The sequence below is a fragment of the Scyliorhinus canicula genome, chromosome 22, assembly GCF_902713615.1.
Source record: "Scyliorhinus canicula chromosome 22, sScyCan1.1, whole genome shotgun sequence".
Taxonomy (NCBI): domain Eukaryota; kingdom Metazoa; phylum Chordata; class Chondrichthyes; order Carcharhiniformes; family Scyliorhinidae; genus Scyliorhinus; species Scyliorhinus canicula.
The window spans coordinates 28,674,653-28,692,074 of record NC_052167.1 but is presented as its reverse complement, the minus strand read 5'-3'; the positions used below and the strand labels follow the sequence as shown (position 1 = coordinate 28,692,074).

The window sequence follows — 17,422 nt, the reverse complement described above, 5'->3', positions numbered from 1 at the left end:
GGGGAAATGTCAGGCTCAGACTGAAAATTGACGTGTAAGCGTCCAGTTACACAGACTCCAAATATTGAGCCTCTTTGAAGAAAACAATAGTGGGCATGGTTTCTGCCGTCAGTCTGGCAGGTGGGGCCCTCATAGCAACACCAACCGACTCCACAGAGATCAGGGCGCCACCTTTTTTTATACATTTAGAGCACCTAACTATTTTTTTTCAATTAAGGGGCAATTTAGCATGGCCAATCCACCTAACCTGCACATCTTTGGGTTGTGAGGGTAAAACCCACGCAGACGACCCGGGGCTGGGGTCGAACCCATCTCCTCGGCGCTGTGAGGCAGCAGTGCTAACCACTACACCACCGTGCCGCCCTAGGACGCCATCTTTAAAGGGTGCCCCGATCCGAACTTCAACCTTGTGGCTGCCAAAACCATCATGGAGGTATCGGGGGGTATCAGAGAGGTACTGGGGAGGTATCAGGGAGGTATCGGGGAGGTATTAGGGAGGTATCGGGGAGGTATCGGGGAGGTATCGGAGAGGTATCGGGGAGGTATCAGGGAGGTATCGGGGAGGTATCGGGGAGGTATCGGGGCGGTATCGGGAGGTATCGGGGAGGTATCAGGGAGGTATCGGGGAGGTATCGGGGAGGTATCGGGGAGGTATCGGGTGGTATCGGGGAGGTATCAGGGAGGTATCGGGGAGGTATCGGGGAGGTATCGGAGAGGTATCGGGAGGTATCGGGAGGTATCGGGTGGTATCGGGAGGTATCGGAGAGGTATCGGGGAGGTATCAGGGAGGTATCGGGGAGGTATCGGGGAGGTATCGGGAGGTATCGGGAGGTATCGGGGAGGTATCAGGGAGGTATCGGGAGGTATCGGGGAGGTATCGGGAGGTATCGGAGAGGTATCGGGAGGTATCGGGAGGTATCGGGTGGTATCGGGAGGTATCGGGGAGGTATCAGGGAGGTATCGGGGAGGTATCGGGGAGGTATCGGGGAGGTATCGGGGAGGTATCGGGGAGGTATCGGGGAGGTATTCGGGAGGTATCGGGGAGGTATCAGGGAGGTATCGGGGAGGTATCAGGGAGGTATCGGGAGGTATCGGGGAGTATGGGGAGGTATCAGGGAGGTATCGGGAGGTATCGGGAGGTATCGGGGAGGTATCGGGAGGTATCGGGGAGGTATCGGGGAGGTATCGGGTGGTATCGGGAGGTATCGGGGAGGTATTGGGGAGGTATCGGGGAGGTATCGGGGAGGTATTGGGAGGTATCGGGTGGTATCGGGAGGTATCGGGGCGGTATCGGGGCGGTATCGGGAGGTATCGGGGAGGTATCAGGGAGGTATCGGGGAGGTATCGGGGAGGTATCAGGGAGGTATCAGTGAGGTATCGGGAGGTATCGGGGAGGTATCGGGGAGGTATCGGGTGGTATCGGGGAGGTATCGGGGAGGTATCGGGGAGGTATCGGGGAGGTATCGGGTGGTATCGGGAGGTATCGGGAGGTATTGGGAGGTATCGGGGAGGTATTGGGAGGTATCAGGGAGGTATCAGGGAGGTATCGGGGAGGTATCGGGAGGTATCGGGGAGGTATCGGGGAGGTATCGGGTGGTATCGGGGAGGTATCGGGGAGGTATCGGGGAGGTATCGGGGTGGTATCGGGAGGTATCGGGGAGGTATTGGGGAGGTATCAGTGAGGTATCGGGAGGTATCGGGGAGGTATCGGGTGGTATCGGGAGGTATTGGGGAGGTATTGGGAGGTTTCGGGGAGGTATCGGGGAGGTATCGGGTGGTATCGGGAGGTATTGGGGAGGTATTGGGAGGTATCGGGAGGTATCGGGGAGGTATCAGGGAGGTATTGGGGAGGTATCGGGAGGTATCGGGGAGGTATCGAGGAGGTATCGGGGAGGTATCAGGGAGGTATCGGGAGGTATCGGGGAGGTATCGGGAGGTATCGGGGAGGTATCAGGGAGGTATCGGGAGGTATTAGGGAGGTATCGGGGAGGTATCAGGGAGGTATCGGGGAGGTATCGGGAGGTATCGGGGAGGTATCGGGAGGTTTCAGGGAGGTATCGGGGGGCTCTCCCCTAACCCCTGTCAAATTTCATTTCCAGAATTCCCCTTCAGTACCCCCCTAACATTCCCCTCCCCCACACGGCCTTAATCGTCGGCATTCAGCTTCCCCGCACTCGCCCCTCCCCTACCCGCCCCGCAAATTCCCCTCCCCTTCCCTCCTCCCCTCCCCCGACAATCATCACCAACATACCCTTCCCCCCTCCCTCCACCCCCACCCCACCCCCTACATTCATTACCGTCTGCACCCCTCACTCCCTCCCCCCGACATCCATCACCAGTGTCCCCCCCCACCACCACTGTAGAAGTATTGCCGCCGCTCCCTTCTCAGTGTCCACCCCGCCCCCCCACCACCCTCACCACAAATAAATGATTACCTCCCCTCCCCCACCGCCACCACCAAAGTGGCTCACACGCGGACCTGCCCCCAGCACAGCACCAACCAGGCAGAGCCAATCAGTGCCCAGGGGCAGTGCCAGGTGTGTCCCTCTCCTCTTTCCCACCCCCCCCCCACTCCGGCCCCGGCAGTCATACCTACCTTTGTCCCTCCAACTCCTCCACGATTGGCCAAACCTGTTGTTAACTCACCGACATGTTGGTCTCTCCCGAGATGGTAACAAAATCCGCCCTTAGCACGGCCCAGGGTTGCTGGGAATCTCCCGAGGATCCATCATTAGGATCTGGGAGATGTGTCCGCTTCGATTTCACAAACCAATCTGAAACTTCCCTTTTATCCAACACAATATTCATTCACCTCACCCTCAACCACCTCAGCATTCACTTCCCCTCTGACATCCTTCTCTTCAACAGAAACCGCCGTGAATGATTGATTAAATATCAGCGCCAATTCCATTAACAAGTCTTCAATTCTCCCCTCCCACCTCACCTTTCAAAGGTCTCGCTTTATATTCATCTCTTATTGAACCTTTTCGCCCGATGCATCTTTGCATTATTACCGCGATCACAATGACTCCTTTGACCGGTTTCAAACGAGGTATCTTAAAACTAGGAGCAACCTCCTTTATCAATGAAATATTCTATTCTGAAATAATCCCCTTGTTGGTGACATTTTCCCTCACCCACACCAGAAGTATTGGTTTAGAAGCACCTACCAGATGTATGTCCTGTTCTTCTGAGTTCCTGTTTCGTTAATCCTCCGCTTCCAGCAATACGAAAATATTTCATGTCTTCTTCATCCAAGGCAATATCCCCCCAGAAACGCACTGTTAGGAAAGAGACAAAGGTGGCATGAGAGGATTTCAGTGCTGAATAAATTAAACACTGTATCGAATAATTGGAGCCAGGATTTCCCAGCCGTGGCCGTGGTAACGGTCCAGGACCGGACGATCCCAGCAGCTGGTGGGTCTGAATACTTCCCCCCCCCGGGAGGGAGCGCAGGATCTGCGAATGTCGGTGACAGTTCGTTCCTTCTGATTGTCTCTGAGATCCCACATCCCAGGCTAGGTGGGGCAGATGGATAGGGCCGGGGAATGGGCCGAGGTAGGGTGTTCTTTGGATTTGGATTTGTTTATTGTCACGTTTACCGAGGTACAGTGAAAAGTATTTTTCTGTGAGCAGCTCAAACAGATCACTTAGTACATGAAAAGAAAAGGAAATAAAAAGAAAATACATAATAGGGCAATTGTCATGAGAATGCCACTTTAAGAAATGTTTGTCTGCTCATGTTACTGCAGTGTGGGTGGAGCTGAGCTCTGGTTGCAGTGATGTCAGAGGGTGGGTGGAGCTGGGCTCTGGCTGCTGTGATGTCAGAGTGTGGGTGGAGCTGAGCTCTGGCTGCAGTGATGTCAGAGTGTGGGTGGAGCTGGGCTCTGGCTGCAGTGATGTCAGAGTGTGGGTGGAGCTGAGCTCTGGCTGCTGTGATGTCAGAGGGTGGGTGGAGCTGAGCTCTGGCTGCTGTGATGTCAGAGTGTGGGTGGAGCTGAGCTCTGGCTGCAGTGATGTCAGAGTGTGGGTGGAGCTGAGCTCTGGCTGCAGTGATGTCAGAGTGTGGGTGGAGCTGAGCTCTGGCTGCTGTGATGTCAGAGTGTGGGTGGAGCTGAGCTCTGGTTCTGCTTTTTAGTTTCACTTTGAGAAAAGCTTGCATGTGTGTTTTGGTTTGTTTCAGTGTTGGAGCTGAACCTGATTCAACTGGAAGGAGATTACCAAGTAAACTTGTAAATGTGTACTGTTGTTCCCGCTGCCATGCAAAGACTATCTCTTGATCATTTGGTGAATTCAGAGTGATAACTGCGCTCAGTAGAGAATTTAAAACCTGATGTGCTTCTGTAAAAGGGTTTTTTGTCTTATGGATGTTAAAAGGGAAGTTTAAGGGTTACTTAGAGTGCTGTATTCTTTGGGGGTTGTATTTGAATTAATGGTTGCGAAGATGTTCACTGTATGTTTTAAAAAGGTTAACTTGTGTTCATAGAAAAAACATTGTTTTGCTTTAAAAAATACTTTTCTATTTCCGTTGTACCACACCTGTAGTGCACCGTGTGCTCCCCATACCACAATCTATTAAACGTTGTGGGTCAGGTGAACTCCATGATATACTTTGGGGTTCTCTAAACCCTGGCACATAACACAACACAAGGTCCACAATGTAAATACATAAACACCGGCATCGGATGAAGCAGACAGGGGTGTAGTGCTAATGAGGTCAGTCCATAAGAGGGTCGTTTAGAAGTCTGGTAACAGCGGGGAGGAAGCTGTTTTTGAATCTTTCGGAGGGTCTGTGTAGAGTCTCGATGGGCCGAATGTCCTCCTTCTGCACTGTAGAGATCCCGTCGACGGAGAATCCTGTACCATCCTAGTAAATCTCCTCTACATTCTCTCCAGGACTTCACATCCTTCCTTAAATAAGGTGCCCAGATCTAAACAGAATACTCCAACTGCGGTCTGATACGATGATTTGTAGAAATCAACCTCTTTGAACAAGTTTTTGGTCGGCTGCTCTCTGTGGCCCGGTGTGGGGAGGTCGGTTTGATTAATTGCCCCTGTGAGATACCGAGGGGCAGTTTTACTACGAGGTGTTGTGTAAGTGTAAGTTCCTATTGCCAAGAACAAATAAAACCCAAATTTTTAGAACTCTCACTAACAGATGAGGAAAGGGTTAAATACCAGCTCAATGTAGCGTGTGCATCGAACAGGATACCCTCTGCTGGCTGACTCTGAGGTATTTAGAAAGCCACAAGTGTAGAGTAATCCAGGGAAAGCAGCTGAGTTCTGCAATGCACATTAAAGAGCCAAATTGTTCTTTCATCTGTCAATGGCGGGCAGTTACTTTAATATTGCATTCAGGTGATTAAACCGGATGATTGTACCGCCGGTTGTGGAGTTTATCACTGTGATAACCTCTTTGTGTTTGGCATTCAGGCACCACCTTGCTATATTTCCTTTGATCCTGTTCTTGGCGATCGCCCTGGATTTTCCATTTGTGCATGGCTTATCGTTATCGCTTATCGCCATGCCCCGTAGTTTGTGCGGTTGTGATTTTGAGGCGGGGGGTGGGGGCGGTCCCTGAACCTGGTGGAAGATCGATACTTCACATTGTGTCTTTCACGCAGTGTTTGTGACTTCTTGTCCACTCCATTGGGTTGGCCCAGCTTATTCAATTGAGGCGGCCGGTTTAGCACAGTGGGCTAAACAGCTGGTTTAAACAGCTGGCTCACAATGCAGAACAAGGCCAGCAGCGCGGGTTCAATTCCCGTACCGGCCTCCCCGAACAGCCGCCGGAATGTGGCGACTAGGGGCTTTTCCCAGTAACTTCATTGAAGCCTGCTCGTGACAATAAGCGATTATTATTATTGAAGCCGCGCGGCTGGAGGTGAAACACGGGGTTGCAGAAGGACTCGCGTGACTTTAAGCTATGTTGACAGGCGTTAGTGGGGCCCTTTGTTTCCTCCGTTGGTGGGAGATCTCCGGAGCGTGGCAGTATCATGGTGAATGGGTGGGGGAGGTGATTGGATTGGGAGAGAGGGTCCTCGGGCTGATGTGAGGTTCCCTGTGACACACAGCATTGCAGCTTTTGGCTGGACATTGATGGCTGGGCTGTGGATACTGTACAGTAGTCAGCTCCAGAGGACCAGCACTGATGTCCGAGATACGTCACGCTGATGTCCCCCACCTTGTACTCCCCAGTGAAGATTACAGTCTTCACACGCCCACTCTATTATGCAAAATATCACTTAATGTCATCAACCTGCGATCGAAAATAGGTCTTCAGAGTCACAGCCCACTAATCAGATCATCCCGTCAAACATTCAACCATTATCTCCGAGATCTTTCCTTCAGGGACTCGGTGGGATAGTGATACAGTCATCGCTGAAAATTGTGTAATATTCTTGTTGGATGATGATTTCTATTACAAGAACACTTGTAGCTAAAGCTATAAACAATTTATCAACATTAACTGTGGGTCAACTCTGTACAAAACACCAAATGAATAACAGTATGAACATGCGCAAGCAACCTCTCTCTTCAAGCTCCCGGGTCAGTCTGAGGTCAGCTGACTCTAACATTCACTTATTTTCTAATGAGACTCCTAGTGGTCAGTCGGTGAATTACAACACAACCATGATATCATTATGTGGAGATGCCGGCGTTGTACTGGGGTGAGCACAGTAAGAAGTCTTACAACACCAGGTTAAAGTCCAACAGGTTTGTTTCAAACACGAGCTTTCGGAGCAGTGAAACCTGGTGTTGTAAGACTTCTTGCAATGATATCATTACAAATTGCTTTCCAATTGAATGGTCACAAACCAATTGTTCAGAGCCACGGATCCAGAGTTTAATACAATCAACAAGTACAAACCTCCCACAGAACGGTACAGGATGGCTCAGGTGTGAGGAATGGCAACACCAGCACGTCCTGAACAACAGGAAATCACCTACAGACAGGTGTGAAGTGTTGTGAGAGAGTCGATAGGGAGAACCTGATTCAACTGGAAGGAGATTACCAAGTAAACTTGTAAATGAGCAATTGGGGGGTCTTCAAGGAGGTTTGGTGAAGTGAAAGAGATGGTTAAGGAGGGTAATGTGGCCAATGAACCATGGAATTCTACAATGCAGAAGGAGGCCATTCAGTCCATCGGGTCTACACCGATGAAAGAGCACCTTACCTAGGTCCAATCCCCCCGCCGTATACCCAAACTGCAAGTAACCTGATTATCCCTGGACACTCGGGCAATTCTAACACAGCCGTTCCACCCAACCTGCACTTCCTTGGACTGTGGGAGGAAACCGGAGCACACGGAGGCAACCCACGCAGACACGGGGAGAACGTGCAGACTCCACACAGCCACCCAAATTGAACCCGAATCCCTGACACTGTGAGGCAGCAGTGCTAACCCACTGTGCCGCCCGTAGATGAGGTACACAAGGACTTCCAAAAGGTGTTTGATAAAGTGCCACATAACTGGGTAAAGATAGATAGTTTTTTGAAGAATAAAGGGATTAAGGGTTATGGTGTTCGGGCCGGAAAGTGGAGCTGAGTCCACAAAAGATCAGCCATGATCCCATTGAATGGCGGAGCAGGCTCGAGGGGCCAGATGGCCTACTCCTGCTCCTAGTTCTTATGTTCTTATGTTCTTATAACAGGCTTGTCAGCAGCATAGAAACATAGAAAAAAGGTGCAGGAGTGGGCCATTCGGCCCTTCGAGCTTGCACCACCATTCAATATGATCATGCAAATTCAGTATCCCACTCCCACTTTCTCTCCACATGCTTCATCTCCTTAGCTGAAAGGGCCACGTCCAGCTCCCTCTTGAATATATCCAACGACCTGGCCCCAACAGCTTTCTGTGGTGGAGAATTCCACAAGTTCACAACTCTGAGAGAAGAAGTTCTTCCTCATCGAAGTCCTGAATGGCTGACCCTTTATTCTTAGGCTGTGACCCCAGTTCTGGGTGTCCCCAACATCAGGAACATTCTTCCCACATCTAGCCTGTCCAGTCCCATCAGGATTTTATATATTTCTGTGAGATCCCGTCTCATTCTTCTAAACTCCAGTGAGTACAAGGCCAGTCGATCCAGTCTTTCCTCATAAGTCAGTCCTGCCATCCCAGGAATTAGTCTGGTGAACCTTCGTTGGACATCCTCCATAGCAGGAATGTCCCTCCTCCAATTAGGAGACCAGAACTGCACACAATACTCAAGGTGTGGTCTCATCGAGGCCCTGTATAACTGCAGCAAGACATCCCTACTCCTGTCAAGGCCCTTGGAATGAAAGGGAAACTGGAGTCGTGGAGAGAGTAAACAGTCGTTTTTCAGACTGGAAGTAGATTCCGAATTGGGTTTCTTGGGGTCATTGTTAGGACCCTGTTGCTCAGTTTGCAGAGGGGCAGGTCGTATTGAGGAAACAGGGGGGCTGCAGAAGGACTTGGACAGGCCAGGAGAGTGGGCAAAGAAGAGGCAGATGGAATATAATGTAGAAAAGTGTGTGATTATACACTTTGGAAGGAAAAATGGAGTCATAGACTATTTTCTCAATGAGAAAAGGTTGCAAAATCAGAAGCACAATGGGACTTAGAAGTCCGAGTTCGAGATTCTTTTAAGGTTAACGTGTTGGTTAATCGGCAGTTAGGAAGGCAAATGAAATGTTAGCATTCATGTCCAGAGGGCTTGAATACAAGACCAGGGATGTACTTCTGAGGCTGTATAAGGCTCTGGTCAGACCCTATTTGGAGTATTGTGAGCAGTTTTGGGCCCCGTATCTAAGGAAGGATGTGCTGGCCTTGGAAAGGGTCCAGAGGAGGTTCACAAGAATGATCCCTGGAATGAAGAACTTGTATGAGGAACGGTTGAGGACTCTGGGTTTGTACGCATTCGCGTTTAGAAGGATGAGGGGGAGTCTTAGTGAAACTTGCAGGATACTATGAGGCCTGGATAGAGAGGATGTTTCCACTTGTAGGAAAAACTAGAACCCGGGGGCATGTCTCAGACTAAAGGGACAATCCTTTAAAACAGAGATGAGGAGGAATTCCTTCAGCCAGAGGGTGGTGAATCTGTGGAACTCTTTGCCGCAGAAGGCTGTGGAGGCCAAATCACTGAGTGTCTTTAAGACAGAGATAGATAGGTTCTTGATTAATAAGGAGATCAGGGGTTATGGGGAGAAGGCAGGAGAATGGGGATGAGAAAAATATCAGCCATGATTGAATGGCGGAGCAGACTCAATGGGCCGAGTGGCCTAATTCTGCTCCTATGTCTTCTGGTCTTATGACTCCTGTATTTTTTGATATGCAGTAACGTCTTCAAATATGATATGCAGGGCGCAATTCAAAAATCTACAGATTACTCAAACCTTGTAAATATCGTGCATTGTGAGGAGGACAGTGATAGACTCCAAGAGGACAGGGACAGGCTGGTGGGATGGGCAGACATGTGGCAAATATAAATCAATGCAAAGAAGTGTGAAGGAGTTTGTTTTAATACAAAATACAAGAAGAGACAATATAGGGGCACAATCCTAAATGGGGTGCAGGCCACCAGGGGTATATGTGGTATACATATACATATATGTGGTATACATATATATATATATATATACACACAGGGGTATATTTGGGGCAGCAGGGTAGCATGGTGGTTAGCATAAATGCTTCACAGCTCCAGGGTCCCAGGTTCGATTCCCGGCTGGGTCACTGTCTGTGTGGAGTCTGCACGTCCTCCCCCTGTGTGCGTGGGTTTCCTCCGGGTGCTCCGGTTTCCTCCCACAGTCCAAAGATGTGCGGGTTAGGTGGATTGGCCATGCTAAATTGCCCGTAGTGTCCTAATAAAAGTAAGGTTAAGGGGGGGTTGTTGGGTTACGGGTATAGGGTGGATACGTGGGTTTGAGTAGGGTGATCATGGCTCGGCACAACATTGAGGGCCGAAGGGCCTGTTCTGTGCTGTACTGTTCTATGTTCTATGTGTACAACTTATTGAAAGCGGCAAGACAGGTGGAGAAAGAAGTGGTTATAAAGGCAGACAGTATCCTGGGCTGAAGAATCATGGGAGTCGCAGAAAAGGCCCTTCAGCCCATCGAATGTGCTGGTCAAAAACAACTATTGTAATCCCAATTTCCCGGCACTTGGCCCACAGCCGTGTCTGCCCTGGGATCGCACATCTAAATACTTCTTCAATGTTATGAGGGTCTCTGCCTTTCAGGCAGCGAGTTCCAGACTCCCACCACCCTCTGGGTGGAAGGTTTCCCCTCACATCCCCTCTAAACCTCCTGCCCCTTACCTTACAGAGAGATCTGGGAGTTCAGGTCCATTGTACGCTGAAGGTGGCAACGCAGGTCGATAGAGTGGTCAAGAAGGCATACAGCATGCTTGCCTTCATCGGACGGGGTATTGAGTACAAGAGTTGGCAGGTCATGTTACAGTTGTATAGGACTTTGGTTAGGCCACATTTGGAATACTGCGTGCAGTTCTGGTCACCACATCACCAGAAGGATGTGGATGCTTTGGAGAGGGTGCAGAGGAGGTTCACCAGGATGTTGCCTGGTATGGAGGGTGCTAGCTATGAAGAAAGGTTGAGTAGATTAGGATTGTTTTCGTTGGAAAGACGGAGGTTGAGAGGGGACCTGATTGAGGTATACAAAATTATGAGAGGTATGGACAGGGTGGATAGCAACAAGCTTTTTCCAAGAGTGGGGGTGCCAGTTACAAGGGTCACGATTTCAAGGTGAGAGGGGGAAAGTTTAAGGGAGATGTGCGTGGAAAGTTTTTTACGCAGAGGGTGGTGGGTGCCTGGAACACTTTACCAGCGTAGGTGGTAGAGGCGGGCACGATAGCATCATTTAAGAGGCATCTAGACAGGTATATGAACGGGCGGCAACAGAGGGAAGTAGACCTTGGAAAATAGGAGACAGGTTTAGATAAAGGATCTGGATCGGCGCAGGCTGGGAGGGCCGAAGGGCCTGTTCCTGTGCTGTAATTTTCTTTGTTCTTACATCTCTGCCCCCTGGTCATTAAGCCCTCCCCCAAGGGGAAAAGTTTCTTCCTGTCTCCTCTATCAGTGCCCCTCATAATTTTATACATCTCAGTCATATCCCCCCTCAGTCTCCTCTGCTTCAAGGAAAACAACCCCAGTCTATCCAATCTCTCTTCATAACTAACACACTCCAGCCCAGACCTATCTATTGATAGAGTCATAGAATCATAGAATCCCTACAGTGCAGAAGGAGGCTATTTGGCCCATTGAGACTGCACTGACCCTCTGAAAGAGCAGCCTGCCTAGGCTCAATCCCCCACCCAATCCACCTAACCTGCACATCCTTGGACTGTGGGAGGAAACCGGAGCACCCGGAGGAAACCCGCGCAGATACGGGGAGAAAGTGCAGACTGCACTGACAGTTGCCCATGGCCAGAATTGAACCCGTGGCCCTGGCGCTGTGAGGCAGCAGTGCTAACCACTATGCCACAATGACGCCCTTGGAGTACACAAATAAAGTTATGGCAAACTTTAACGGGAAAAAAAATATTTTGGCCTCATTTAGATCATGGAGGGCCCAGGCGGAGTAGCTGGGGAGTAACTAGTCCCATTAATGGGAGACTTAATAACTTGAGGGCTCAGGTTTAAAACAATTGGCCAAAGGGCCGATACTCTGTCTTGCAGCTAACCATCTCCTCCCGCAAGTCAAAATGTCACTTCCTCCCTCTCTCCGCTCATCTCCAAACACTTAACTTACAACAAGGATTTGAGAGAAGGAAGGAGCGAGCAGGAGAGGCAGAATGTGGGAGGTTCAGTGAGCGGAAGGGGCCACAGTGACCTGGGAGGGTCAGGCAGTGGGCTGTAGGGTGAGTGAGAGGCCTGGGAAGCCAGGTCGGCAGCGAGTGGGGGTTACGTGGACAGTTAGCACATTTCCTTTATATTTTTAAATTTATTTTAATATGGGGGCACTGTTTCTTTTGATTTTACATAGACTTTACAGTGCAGAAGGAGGCCATTCAGCCCATTTAGTCACGGACAAGACACACGGGTACGGCCTGATCGATATCCCCGTGGGACACATGGAGTACGTCCTCCCCTGCTGGGGCGGGATTCACTAATTCCCCAAGATAAAGTCCAGCCCAGGAAGGAGCCGGAATCTCAGGATGGTCCCGTCTGGAACTTGGACCGTTGCTTAGTTACTGCATTTCCCAGCCCCAGCAGGAAATAAATTATTTTTGACCCTCCTTTTCAGGATTCCTCATTGACTACAATAGTCAAGATGTGGAGATGCCACTATGCCACAACCTGGTGTTGTAAGACTTCTTACTGTACAATAGTCAAGACCTGGGCCGGGATTCTCCCCTACCCGGCAGGGCGGGGGGTCCCGGCGTGATGGAGTGGCGTGAACCACTCCGGCGTCGGGTGTCCCAAAAGGTGCGGAAATCTCCGCCGGCTGGCGTGAACGGCCTTTGGCGCCATGCCAGCTGGGGCCGAAAGGACTTCGCCGGCTGGCGTATGTCCGCGCATGCGCCGGAGCGTCAGTGGCTGCTGATGTCATACCGGCGCATGCGCAGGGGAGGGGGTCTCTTCCACCTCCGCCAGGGTGAAGACCATGGCGAACAAAGAGAACAAAGAAAAGAACAAAGAAAATTACAGCACAGGAACTGGCCCTTCGGCCCTCCCAGCCTGCGCCGATCCAGATCCTTTATCTAAGCCAAAGAACAAAGAAAATTACAGCACAGGAATATGGCGAAGGCGGAAGACAAAGAGTGCCCCATGGCACAGACCCGCCATCCGATTGGTGGTCCCCGATCGCGGGCCAGGCCACCGTGGGGGCATCCCCCGGGGTCAGATCGCCCTGCGCCCCCCCCCCCCCAGGACGCCGGCGCCCGCCCGCGCCGCCAATTCAGCCGGTCAGGTAGGTGGTTTAATCCACGCCGGCGGGAGAGGCCTGTCAGCGGCGGGACTTCGGCCCATCACGGGCCGGAGAATCGCCGCGGGGGGCCCGCCGACAGGCGCGGCGCGATTCCCGTCCCGGCCGAATCTCGGAGGGCGGAGAATTCGGGACACAGCGGGGGCGGGATTGACGCCGGGCCCCGGGCGATTCTCCGACCCGGCGGGGGGGTCGGAGTATCCCGCCCCCTGGAGCTGGTATCATTTCAAATTGCAGAGGATGTGAAATTTGGAAATGTGGTAAAGAGAAAGGAGGATAATAGCAGATGTCAGGCATTCATGTGGGTCTCACATTTATTGCCCACCCTTAATTGCCCCTGAACTGAGAGGCTTGCTGGCCAATTCGGTCTGTCGAACGAGGCCAGGGAGTGGAGCGTCAGCTGACGTGGTAGAAAGTGTTCAAATGGCAAGGTGTTCGTTACAAAAATATCGCCTATCCTTTTTTTTGCAGCAGCAATCAGTCCTCGAAGATTTGTTGAATAAACCACACCCGCCAAGACAACGAAAACAATCATTTAAAGGGACTTGGCAGCCTTTCTGCCTCGGAGCTCCCAACCCCACAACCCATGACCCCCCAGCCCACGGTTTTGGAACCATGGCATCAAAACCCACTTTTGCCCGCATGTCTGCTTATACGACTTGTCAAACTATATTGCTGCTGTGATATAAGACCATAAGACATAGGAGCAGAAATAGAACTTGGCCCATCGAGTCTGCTCGCCATTTAATCATGACTGATATTTTCTCATCCCCATTCTCCTGCCTTCTCTCCATAACCCCTGATCCCCTTATCAATCAAGAACCTATCTATCTCTGTCTTAAAGACACTCAGTGATTTGGCCTCCACAGCCTTCTGCGGCAAAGTGTTCCACAGATTCACCACCCTCTGGCTGAAGAAATTCCTCCTCATGTCTGTTTTAAAGGATCGTCCCTTTACTCTGAGATGGTGTCCTCTGCTTCTAGTTTTTCCTACAAGTGGAAACACCCTCTCCACGTCCACTCTATCCAGGCCTCTCAGTATCCTGCACGTTTCAATAAGATCCCCCCCTCATCCTTCTAAACTCAATCGAGTACAGACCCAGAGTCCTCAACCATTCCTCATGCGACAAGTCCTTCATTCCGGAGATGAAAGATATTAAGGTGGACAAGTCCCCAGGACCGGATGGGATCTATCCCAGGTTGCTGAGGGAAGCAAGGATCGAAATAGCTGGGGCCTTAACAGATATCTTTGCAGCATCCTTGAGCATAGGTGAGGTCCTGGAGGACTGGAGAATTGCTAATGTTGTCCCTTTGTTTAAGAAGGGTAGCAGGGATAATCCAGGGAATTATAGACCTGTGAGCTTAACGTCAGTGGTAGGCAAACTGTTGGAGAAGATACTGAGGGATAGGATCTATTCACATCTGGAAGAAAATAGACTTATCAGTGATAGGCAGCATGGTTTTGTGCAGGGGAGGTCATGTCTTACAAACCTAATAGAATTCTTTGAGGAAGAGACAAAGTTAATTGATGAGGGAAGGGCTGTAGATGTTGTATACATGGACTTTAGTCAGGCGTTTGATAAGGTTTCCCATGGCAGGTTGATGGAAAAAGTGAAGTCGTATGGGGTTCAGGGTGTACTAGCTAGATGGATAAAGAACTGTCTTGGCAACAGGAGACAGAGAGTAGTGGTGGAAGGGAGTGTCTCAAAATGGAGAAGGGTGACTAGTGGTGTTCCACAGGGATCCGTGCTCGGACCGCTGATGTTTGTGATCTACATAAATGACCCGGAGGAAGGTATAGGTGGTCTGATTAGCAAGTTTGCAGATGATACTAAGATTGGTGGAGTTGCAGATAGCGAGGAGGACTGTCAGAGAATACAACAAAATATAGATAGATTGGAGAGTTGGGCAGAGAAATGGCAGATGGAGTTCAATCCAGGCAAATGCGAGGTGATGCATTTTGGAAGATCAAATTCAAGAGCGGACTATATGGTCAATGGAAGGGTCCTGGGGAAAATTGATGTGCAGAGAGATCTGGGAGTTCAGGTCCATTGTACCCTGAAGGTGGCAACGCAGGTCGATAGAGTGGTCAAGAAGGCATACAGCATGCTTGCCTTCAGCGGACGGGGTATTGAGTACAAGAGTTGGCAGGTCATGTTACAGTTGTATAGGACTTTGGTTCGGCCACATTTGGAATACTGCGTGCAGTTCTGGTCGCCACATTACCAGAAGGATGTGGATGCCTTGGAGAGGGTGCAGAGGAGGTTCACCAGGATGTTGCCTGGTATGGAGGGTGCTAGCTATGAAGAAAGGTTATGTAGATTAGGATTGTTTTTGTTGGAAAGACGGAGGTTGAGGTGGGACCTGATTAACGTCTACAAAATTATGAGAGGTATGGACAGGGTGGATAGCAACAAGCTTTTCCCAAGAGTGGGGGTGTCAGTTACAAGGGGTCACGATTTCAAGGTGAGAGGGGGAAAGTTTAAGGGAGATGTGCGTGGAAAGTTTTTTACGCAGAGGGTGGTGGGTGCCTGGAACGCTTTACCAGCGGAGGTGGTAGAGGCGGGCACGATAGCATCATTTAAGAAGCATCTAGACAGGTATATGAATGGGCGGGAAGTAGACCTTGGAAAATAGGAGACTGGTTTAGATAAAGGATCTGGATCGGCGCAGGCTGGGAGGGCCGAAGGGCCTGTTCCTGTGCTGTAATTTTCTTTGTTCTTTGTTCTTTATGATTCTTGTGAACCTCCTCTGGACCCTTCCCAAGGCCAGCACATCCTTCCTTAGATACGGAGCCCAAAACTGCTCACAATACTCCAAATGGGGTCTGACCAGAGACCTGATACAGCCTCAGAAGTCCATCCCTGCTCTTGTATTCTGGCCCTCTCGACGTCAATGCTAACATTAGATTTGCCTTCCTAACTGCCGACTGAATCTGCACATTAACCTTAAGAGAATCGTGAACAAAGTCTTTGTGATTCTGATTTCCTGAGCGTATCCCCATTTAGAAAATAGTCTGTGCCTCCATTTCTCGTACCAAAGTGCACAACCTCACACTTTTCTGCATTGTATTCCATCTGTCACTTCTTTGTCCACTCTCCTGGCTTGTCCAAGTCCTTCTGCAGCCCCCCATCAACACTGCCATGCTTTACTGTGTTCGAAGTTCGATAGAAGTGCAAGTTGTTATTGAGGCACAGGCACAGGAAGCTGGAATCATAACACGACAGGTTGATGCAGACAGTAACCAAGCTTCCGGGATCCTTGACTTTATCGATCAAAGTGCAGGATGACAAAAGCACGAATATTATGCGAGACGTTCATTCAGCACTGGTTAGATTCTGGCTGTAAAGCACTTAAGAGACATCTGGAAGTTGTGAAAAGTGCTACATAATGAAGTTATCCTTTCTATTCAGTCAGCAAAGAGACTGGAAACATTGCCGAGTGCTCTGGCTATTAAAGACACATTCTAAGTGGGGACCACATGAAGTGCAAGACAATCGCCAGAAAAAAAGTTAATTAAGTCCAAATACTGGAAAAGCCCAAAAGCCATAAAGACAACATTGAATTGAACAGTGTTTCCGGAGTGCAGTCAATCAGCAGATAAATATTCAGGTCACATTAATAAAGCCTTTGGCAGCAGCCTGGTGTGTCTCCACAATGAAGGGTTTGTCCATTGACACAGCCATCGTGCACTGCTACACTTCATATTCATACGCAGGGGTCTGTCAAAACAAGCCCATCAGGCAAACACTGGCCACACTGGGAACCCGCTGATGTTAAAGGGACACCATCCTCATGGAAACAGTCTTGACAAATATATTCCGGGGGGGGGAAGGGGCAAGGAAGCAGACCGATAATTCAGAGCAAAACTCCATCAAGGCCTCATATCTAACAGGGGAGGAGGGGCAGGAAGATCCAGAGATAAAGACATTGGATCCGGGGTGGGCGGGCTGGGGAGTTAACATAGAACAGTACAGCACAGAACAGGCCCTTCGGCCCTCGATGTTGTGCCGAGCAATGATCACCCTACTTAAACCCACGTAACCCATATACCCGTAACCCAACAATCCCCCCATTAACCTTACACTACGGGCAATTTAGCATGGCCAATCCACCTAACCCGCACATCTTTGGACTGTGGGAGGAAACCGGAGCACCCGGAGGAAACCCACGCACACACAGGGAGGACGTGCAGACTCCACACAGGCAGTGACCCAGCCGGGAATCGAACCTGGGACCCTGGAGCTGTGAAGCATTGATGCTAACCACCATGCTACCGTGAGGCCCGTGGGTTGGTGGTTGGCAGACACACACTGACCCAGGGTTACAGACTCGCACCCCACCCCAACCCTCCTGTCCAACATCCTGCATTATCATTGAATCCCAGGGCAGCAGGGTGGCCTAGTGGTTAGCACTGCTGCCTCGCGGCGCAGTCCCAGGCTCGAATCCCGGCTCTGAGTCACTGTCCACGTGGAGTTTGCACATTCTCCCCGTGTTTGTGTGGGTTTTGCCCCCA

At 50.4% G+C, this 17,422-nt stretch overlaps 1 protein-coding gene across 1 annotated transcript in view; it reads right to left on the bottom strand.

The window, feature by feature from the left end:
* Positions 1 to 3,163: 3,163 nt before the first annotated feature.
* The window catches only part of LOC119956244 (translation initiation factor IF-2-like), a 110,444-nt gene continuing 96,185 nt past the window's right edge, over positions 3,164 to 17,422 (bottom strand). Inside the window, exon 3 of the mRNA XM_038783278.1 lies at positions 3,164 to 3,281. The gene's annotated coding sequence lies outside the window, so the exon portion shown is untranslated. The remainder of the gene's footprint in view (positions 3,282 to 17,422) is intronic.